At 35.6% G+C, this 9,671-nt stretch overlaps 1 long non-coding RNA gene across 4 annotated transcripts; it reads right to left on the bottom strand.

Moving 5' to 3' along the window:
- Window positions 1-3,954: 3,954 nt before the first annotated feature.
- On the bottom strand, window positions 3,955-7,274 carry LOC132036602 (uncharacterized). Of its 4 annotated transcripts, XR_009409624.1 has the most exons (6): window positions 6,892-7,274; window positions 6,542-6,721; window positions 5,690-5,747; window positions 5,116-5,183; window positions 4,847-4,940; window positions 3,955-4,174 (listed from the first exon to the last, which is right to left on the bottom strand). It is a non-coding gene; the product is annotated as an uncharacterized LOC132036602 (long non-coding RNA). The 4 variants fall into 4 exon arrangements; XR_009409622.1 differs by having other exon boundaries at window positions 3,955-4,940; window positions 6,892-7,272; XR_009409625.1 differs by lacking the exon at window positions 5,116-5,183 and having other exon boundaries at window positions 6,892-7,272.
- Between the last annotated feature and the right edge of the window lie 2,397 nt (window positions 7,275-9,671).

The following is a 9,671-nucleotide window of genomic DNA, read 5'->3' as shown; positions in this document are numbered from 1 at the left end:
TTAGCAATTTTAGCACATGAACTTCTTTGTGAGTGTCAGAGTTTCTCTTCTTCTTTGTCTTTGTCCCATTTATCCTTGTATATATGTGTGTGGGATGTTCTTTGGTCTTCGTAAGGGCATAAGGGTTGAAACAAATTGTGAAAACAAGTGACTACCGAAAGTAGATTTGTATGTGCATTGATAGTTCTAATAACTCTATGTCATGGATTGAAGCTTCATTGTGAATTGTAACATGTTTTGAGTGGTACATCATGTCTGAAATTGTGAAGGTGAGAGGGTCAATATGAAGAAGATGCATGTCGATAGTTCTTAGCCAAAACCATTGTAGCCATTTTTACTCTGTTATATCAAGTTTAGTTGAGTCATTTGTGTTGTATTACTTACTTGAGGACAAACAAAGACTTTAAGTTGGGGGTGTTGATGTGCCGTGAATTTACGGCACATATGATGCTTTTTGACTATAAGTTTTACTTGTTTTCAAGCAAGCTTGTGTTGTTTTTAATGTGTTTTTATCATGTTTCAGGTATTCAAGGTCCCGACAGGCTGAGTTGTGAAAATTAAGCAAAAAGAAGCCAAAAAGACACAGAAGAGTGGAAAACATAAGGTACCATTCCATGAGAAGATACACGGACCATGGAATAACCCTGAAACTTAACGTGAAACAGTTCTAGTGACTCATGTGGAAGAAGGTGATTCCACGACGGCATTCCACGGACCGTAAAATATTTCACAGTCCGTTAAACGGTAGCGTCAAACTGATCTTGATTTCTAAAGAGTTGCAATTCCACGGTAGCAGAAGAAGTCTCACGATCCGTGAAATATTTCACGGTTCACGAAAAGTTCCTGTTATTTGATTTTTGAGCGAATTGGCCCACTATAAATAGTTCCTTGTAGGCTTTTATTTATTATGAGTTGTCAGTTTTAAACTATTATTCCCTACCATTGAATACTCATAGTTTTTGAAGCTTTTTGGAGAACAAACAATTGCAATTACTTTCTTTCAATTCTAATCAATCAAAAGTAAGCATTATGATTTCTATTATCTCTTCTTGTTCTTCGTCCACTATGAGTAGCTAAATTCTCTACTAAGGTTGTGAACCCTAGGATGGGTTTTTTGTGATTGGGTAGTGGGATTGATATACACACAATGGATTGTTAGGGTTTATTTATTCTTCGTTCTTCATTCATAATTGATGTTGGCCAACATTGATTAAAGCCATAAACATTGCTTAACTTGGGAAAGTGAGTAGGGTTTGGTAGGAATAAATAACAAGAACTCAAGGCTTTAACCCACATTTAATAAATTCACTTAGGAATAAGAGGAATTTACTTGGCACGAATTGACCGTTCTTCATATACACTCTTTTATATTTGGGAAAATCAGAAAGAGAAATAATCTTTAATGGTTCGGAAACATTAGGGATTCAATTAGAGGTTAAGTGCATTCTTATAACGATCTATTAGAAGTATATTATGATCAATCACCATAGCATACACTTTATCTAAAGGGGGACACAACCTTGGTTTCTTTTACCATATATTACAATCCAAAGAAATTAGTTAGCAATTAGTCATAAACAACCAATCTTCTACAAACTCAACGGAATACGAAACTAGACCGCAAGAAAGTACTATACGACTTTAGAAACCTTTTCACACCATATTCCCTGTGGGATTTGACCCCAACCTAGTTGGGTTACTATATTTGACATCGTATGCTTTACATCATTTAATAGGTATAATTTGAGTGTATCAAGTGGGCTTTGATATTATTCTAGGTATGGACTCTCTATCTTCATATCATGTGATTCTGGACTGTCATGCCAAGACAATCACGTTGCCCATGTCGGGTATTCAAAGATTAGAGTGGAAGGGTACTCCTAGCCCTGCACCTAAGAAGATTATATCATTTCTTAGGGTGAAGACGTTGGTGGATAAAGCGTGTTTAACATACACTACAAGAAAACTGGCTATTAGCGATGGGAAAATTGGTCCCTGAAAGTCTAAATACGGTCCTAAAAATCAATAGCGACCAAAAAAATCTGGTAACCACCCGTCGTTATAGGCTCCGCCGCTAAAGGTCAATAACGACGGGACATAGCTCCTGGTCCTTAAAACACTTTAACGACCAAAAATATTCTGGTCCTTAAAGTACATTTAGGGACCATTTTCCTAGTCCTAAACTTATATAGAGAATAGCTTCTACTGGTCATAGAAAGTCTTTAAGAACGAGAAATATGGTCCTTAAAAGTGCTTTTTACCGACCATAAAATTTTGCCCCTGGATAATATATATTCTTTTCCAAGAAACATTATCCGATTTCTAATATGTCTATATATAAACACAAAATTATCAATAATGTCATTCTTGCATATACAACTATAAGTATATAGAATTCGTAATTAATTACAAAAAATGTATTAACATCCCCCTAGTAACTGTATAGCCATGAACTGTTTACAAAACCACTTAACAGGAAAAATAATTGTCCTAAGCAACAAGCAAAAAGATAGCCAATTTGTCATTTGTATCAAGTCTTGAAAAGTTGCTGCCTGACTTGTAGCTTCAAGTCTTCTGACCCTACAAAAGGTATAAAACAAATGTTCCTAAAAAATTATAAGATCACATAGTATTTAAAGATAACTTAATACCAATTGCATACCTGAAGAACAATAATGGAAAGGAACACCTCAATACAGTATACTTCCCTCTTCTTCTCAACATTTTTGCAGCGAGTTAATAAGTAAATAAAGTATCGTTTATTCCTCCGCTTCATTACTCCACACTCCCTTGCTTTATCACTACACATGTTAAAATCAATTAAAATGCTAAAACCACATTTGTTTAATAGCACTAAAGCTATGGCCACGAAAGGTAGAAAATTCAGAGATTTGACCAAGTCTCCTATTTAGTCTTTTTTCTAAATGTCAGTATGTAACATTAGTAGCATGAATAGGAGAAGCCAAGAAAAACCAAAAACTAAGCTAACTGAAATCCTTTTGGCCCATCAAAGATAACAGTAATACTAGAAACGATAAAGAAAATCCAGTGAAGTAACTGTCACAACACAGACAATATTGAGTAAAGTGGAAAGACAAAGAAGGGGAACAATCAAAATACATGAGCAAAATCATGAATATTAAGCTAATATTTCTCCTTGTTCAAATCTGAAAGCCACTGAAAAGTGGTCGAGCATAAAAATTGCTTAGATATTCGGTCAAATAAGATAATCAATAGTGGGATCTGGGACATTGTTTACTAAGTGCCTACACCCACCATTTTGGAAAACTCAAACTAAACATCTCGTGTCCCAAATTGTGTACGTAAGACCAATGGAACAAATATTGCTACCCCTTTGCAAAACAAATTTCTTGGAGTGAAAGTGATGTATATTACAAAATTTTTCGAAGTCATTAACAATTACTCTAGCTCCATTTACTTGATTGATCTACAGGAACGACACATTTAATATCCACAAAAACTCATGTAAATTGAAGGAAAAGAGGAGAAATAACTTTCGTGCGTAGAAGTATGTGAACAACCAATTTGAAACTGTAAAGAAAAAATAAGAGATAGAACTTACCCAAGTTGATATGCTTCAAAGCTAATATAAAAGGATAAGTACTAATAAAAGGCTACCTCCTTGATAGCCTTCACGCATTGCTTAGCTAAATAGGAAGTGTCAATATCCTGCGGACTTAACACTCAATAGCCTGAAACCAAATGAAATTAAGATTAATTTCCTTAGTTTCTTTGGCACACATAAATTTGGGATGCTCTTGCAAAAACAAGGTAGTTGGTGCCCATGTTTGTGCACGGGCCTATACTGCAATCATTGTTTGTACTTTTTATACAACTACAAGATTACAAAAAGAGGTTCAACATTAAGATTATTTTGTACTTGTTTCCATCATTCAATGGATTACAAAAACGGATAGTTTCTAAAGCGATGTAAAAGTTGAACCATGTAATACACAATCTAGAGAATACTTGCCACTGTCTCCCTGAAATAAAGTTGAATAAGTCAATCAGTTGTGTGGTGCAAAGCATTTTAGAGCTGAATAAAGCATTTTAGAGCTTCAACTGTACCTCTTACTCCATTGAAAATACCAAAAGATTCAAGATACTGCTTCATCAAAAGTAGACCAAAATATAGAGAATCATGCATTATCATCTGTAAAGAGGATTAAAGCATGCCCTATCAACCAAACTAAATATCACATAAGTTTACTTATTGCAAATTAAAGATAAGAACTTCACCTCCTTATTTGAGGAGTAAGTTCTGAACGTGGTTATCAAAAAAAATTATTAAGGAAGTTCTAGATGTAAATACCTTACTTCACAGCAGGAAAAGACTTATCTTCTAATACTGTATGCCTAACTTTAAATAATGAAATCAAAGTAAGATGCCTATGTATCAGTCGGATCTTCCAATGCACATAGAGGTCCTAAGGCTATCACATTGATTTTTTTGAGTAAAGAGAGGCTCAAGAAGACTTCTCCACTATACTACTACTTAAGTATTATTTTTGAAAGAAGCCAATTTACACCTACAAGCAGCAATAATCAAAGATGATGTTAGCATAAAACAATAGCTGACGAGGTACACCCAACCTCCAACATCTTGTCCCGAAAACTGACTTTGCAGACATCTCAAACTTCTATCATATGATAACAAAACCTAATGCTATACAGGGCAGATTGGTTTTCTAAAAATTTAATTGTTTTCCAAATAGTCTTTATAAATTTCAGCATAGAAGGAGAAATTTTTACCATCAGCAGCCTTAGAGTACTAACACAATCACTACTGAGTAATAAAATTGCAAACCATAGGATTATAGAATACCTCATGACTCTCATGGTGAGACAAGCTAGAAACTGTCCAAGCCTAATATTGATTTACTCCTTGCCTTCCCCAACACCAATATCATACTGACCTCCTACCAAAAAGATTTATGCAAAGGAATAATCAATTGTATACTAAAGTAATAAAAATCCAAATTAAATACAATTAACTTGAAGAACTCATGGGTAGATATTTGTAATAGGCTACAATTTATACGTTATTGACAAGTAAATATTTATTGAAAGAAAAGGCAACACAAGGAGTCAAACCTATACAGTACACAAACTCAACACCACCAGAAGGCCAAAAAAGATCTTGTAACACCTCCTCATTAGTCCTATTCAAAAACCTGCTAAATCATTTAGAGAAGAAAGACATGACATTGGGAGTTAAATCATGTTGTACATTTCGGGGATGAAGCCCATGGAACTATTAAAATGACAGTTTCTTTCAAAGACCTCTTTCTCAAGGATTTTCAATAACACTAATGAGGAAATTCTGTAAATCAGAACAGAATATAGATAATAAATTATCAAAGAATAAAAATCATGTACACTCGCTTGCTAGTAAAAGAAAAGCTGTTAAAGCAAAAAAAGGTATAGAAAGCGAGAGATGAGTAGCATCTTCACTTACAAGATAAATATGATATCAGTGTTATTATATAATATTATTTTGCATATATATTTTGAATCAGACTCTAATGCTTCGTTTCTTATTAACCCCACTCTCACATCCCGAACTCAAAACCCAACGTCAAATTTAGAAAACAAAAAATGCATCTAGAGTTACCTATTAAACCAAAATAAATAGATCAATAAAACAACTCTTGAACTATGCGGTTACCTTAATGGAGCATAACTATATTGGAGCTGAAAGCACATTAGCCAAAACCCAATTTCTCCTGTCAAAAACTTGCTTGAGATTCCACAAAGCGAACTATATTTTAAACCAAGGAGATGAAAATAAAATTCCACTAAATTGATACAGGGAGCTATTTCCTAAAAAGAAAAATGAAATCGTAACATACACAATCGATTAAAATGAATAAAAGAACATATCAAATCTGTGAAATTTTAGTTACAGTGCAAAGAGATGAATAATTTTGTGGATATTATAAAATTCCATGAAAGAGAATGTTCTAAATAAAAGACTGTGAAATAGCAAACAAATACAGTAATAGACAAAAGAAGATTAGTTCATTTGTGGCTTAATGATTTTCATCAGCCACTCTATTTTAGCGATTCAAGCCTTTGATGTAACGGTAACACATACTTAAACTAACTCGCAAAGCAATTTTTAGGCTAAAACAGTCTTCTATTAACTTCAATGCACTGAAGGGTTCGAAATAACCATCCAACTTTACATCACCAAACAGAGAAGAAAATAAGGATATCTTTTAGAGGAAAACATAAATTACGAAGCCAAAACATATGAATCAAAGAAGGTACTCGCCGAAAATCAGTAAGCAAAATAAATTAGACAGGTGTGGTTTTACCTTGCCTAGGAAAAAAGACTGAAATACACTCACCGAGATATATTCTACACAAAGCAGTTTAAATAGGAATAAAGCTCCAATGCTTACCCTCCAATTCATATTTTCCCTTTTTCTTTAAAGCATATTAGTTTAAAATCAAGCAAAGTGCACCACCATTGCATATATCTGCTAATACAAACTTCATTGCAAATATATGATACCCGATAGTTAACTCTATTGTAGATGCTACATCAGCGATTTGCATCCTTAATAGATTCCATGAATGGAATCTAAAGATTTTAACCTCTTTCGAGAGTAAAATGGGATATGATTCATCTCTTGTTCACTCAGTACATCGCAAAAGATCGAAGACACCATAACTTTGCAAGTTTTTAGCAACCCTGAAAAATGCAATCTTTCCCATATAAAATTATCTTAAAAAGTAAATAACCCAACAATCTCATTGAAGGGTTTCATAATTTTCCCTATACAATTTCGACCCATAGATCAAACAATAAGTAACAGAATAATACAATACAATTAAAAGGAGTTGGATAAGAAGAAGACCGACCTGTTGTAGTAAATTTTACTGAGATGGTTGATGGAAAATGACATAATATAGCAACCCTAAAGAGAAAACTAAAAACCTAAGATATGGAGAAGAAGAACTTCTTTCAGATTGCATAAAGAAGAAACCCATTTACGGGAAATAATTATTTGGGTGAAAGATTTTTCTCGTGGGATATCTAAGGCTGAGAGATGAATTTGGGAGAGTGGCGAGCCATTCTTTGAAGATTAAGCTTAATTGAACGGGTAGCAATTATTTTGTAGCTGAATTTGGGGCAACGACGAGCTTGTCTAGGTTTAGGAATTTTAAAGAGATGAAGTAATTTTTAGAATAAGTATTGTTAAAGTTCTTTATTTTTTTTTTTTAGTTCTTTTTACTTTTCTAGAGGCAAAAATCAACCCCGGTCTTTTGTCCCGCTCAATTTAGGTTATTAGGACCAGATTCTCATTAGTTGTGGGACCAGATTTAATCTCATCCCTCGTTCAAGGGACGAAAGTGAAATTTAGCAACCAGAAAAAAAACTTGTCCCTATATGCATATATTTAGGGACCAGATTTTCAACTCGTCCTTAAATGTTGGTCTTTGATAAGCTTTTTTCTTGTAGTGATATTTGGCTCATATCTGGAATAATAGCGTGGATATTCCTTCCCTTAAGTAGGTACCAGTAGTTAGTGAGTTTTTAGAGGTTTTCCCCACAGACTTTCTTGGTATGTCACCTGACCGGGATATTGACTTTTTGCATTGATTTGGATCCAGGCACTCGATTTATTTCTATCCCCCCCCCCCCCCGATCGTATGGCCCCGACAGAGTTGAGGGAGTAGTTGCAGGATTTGTTGAGTAAGGGATTCATTAGACCTAACATTTCCTCCTGGGGTGCTCCCGTGCTTTTCGTGAAGAAGAAAGATGGTACCATGCGGATGTATATCGACTATCGGCAATTTAACAAGGTTACAATGAGGAACAAGTACCTAATACCCCGCATAGATGACTCGTTTTACCAGCCTCAAGGTGCATCCATCTTCTCTAAGATTGACTTGAGATCAGGTTATCACCAGTTTAAGATTAGAGTGGAGGATATTCCGAAGACAATTTTCAGGACCTACTATGGTCACTATGAGTTCTTGGTCATGTCTTTTGGGCTTACCAATGCCCTCTCACTTTTTATGGATTTGATGAATGGGGGGTTGCAAGCCCTATTTGGATTCCTTTGTGATAGTCTTCATCGCTGAAATTTTTGTCTATTCTCGTAGCAAGGAGGATCATAAGAAGCATTTGAAAATCATGCTTGGTTTGTTAAAGGAGAAGAAGTTATATGCTAAATTTTTTGAAGTACGAGTTTTGTCTTAGCTCGGTAGCATTCTTGAGACATGTAGTGTCTAAGGATGGAATCATAGTAGATCTTGAAAAATATTGAGGTAGCTAGGGATTAGGCTAGGCCTACTTCAGTGTGGGTCTTGCGAGTCATCATCGGCGATTCGTGAAGGGGTTCTTATCTATTCCTTCCTATTTGACTCGGTTGACTCAGAAGAGTGTGGATTTTTAGGGGTCTGATGAGTGTGAGGAGAGCTTTCAAAAGATCAAGGCTTTATTGACTTCAGCTTCGATCTTAGCTTTACCGGTGGAGGGAAAGGATTTTATGATTTATTGTGATGCTTCCCTGATTCGTTTAGGTTGTGTGTTGATGCAAGACGACATATTCTTTGAGACAGTTTAAGGTGCATGAGAAGAACAACCCCACTCATGACTTGGATTTGGCAGCGATAGTTTTGTCCTTGAAGATTTGGAGACACTACCTTTATGGAGTTCATTGTAAGGTGTTTACCGACCATCGTAGTCTTCAACATGTGTTCAATCAGCGAGATCAGAATTCGAGGCAGCATAGGTGGATGGAGTTGCTCAAGAATTATAAAATTACCATTCTTTATCGTCTGGCAAGGCTAATGTGGTAGCGGATACTTTGAGCCGAAAGGCAATGAGTATGGGCAGCTTGGCCCATTTGATCTCTTAGGAGCATCCCTTCGCTATAGAGGTTCAGTCTTTGGTTAATAGTATGATGAGATTCTAAATTTCAGAACCGAGCAAGGTTCGGGCGTTTGTAGAGGCGAGGTTGTTACCTTTGTAGCAGATTAAGACTCAACAGGTTAAAGATGTGAACTTGTTTAAGATTCAGGATAAGGTGTAAAGAGAGGAGGCAAAAAAATCGATTCTTAAGGGTGAAGGGGTTTTAAGGATAAAACGGTGTGTTTGCATTCCTCGTGTGGGTTGTTTGATTAGGTTAATTATGCAGGAGGCTCACAGTTTAAGATATTCCATCCATCCTGGGGCTACAAAGATGTATCGTGATTTTAAGCAACATTATTGGTGGGGTAGTATACAGAGGGATATAGAAGAGTTCGTATCCCAGTGTTTGAATTGTCAGCAGGTTAAATATAAACATAAGAAACGAAGTGGTATGACTCCGAGGTAGCCCATTCCAGAGTGGAAGTCTGAGCATTATATTTTGGTTCCGACTACCTACAATTCGGAGAAGTTGGCGAAGAAGTACATTAGGGAGATTGTCCAGTTACATCGGGTGCCCATTTCTATCATTTCAGACAGAGGCACTCACTTCCCATTTCTAGAGGACTTTGCAGAAGGAATTAGGGACTCAGATGGAGCTTAGTACCGCATTTCACCGAGAAGTTTTACAATGGGTGAGGCACAAATATTACATGGTGTGTGAGGGGATTTTTTTAATTGGAATTATAATGTGGGACCCACCCATCATGACATGTCAGCATTC

This window comes from Lycium ferocissimum, chromosome 11, assembly GCF_029784015.1.
Source record: "Lycium ferocissimum isolate CSIRO_LF1 chromosome 11, AGI_CSIRO_Lferr_CH_V1, whole genome shotgun sequence".
NCBI lineage: Eukaryota > Viridiplantae > Streptophyta > Magnoliopsida > Solanales > Solanaceae > Lycium > Lycium ferocissimum.
The sequence above is the reverse complement of the archived record's forward strand: the minus strand, read 5'-3'. Positions and strand labels throughout refer to the sequence as shown.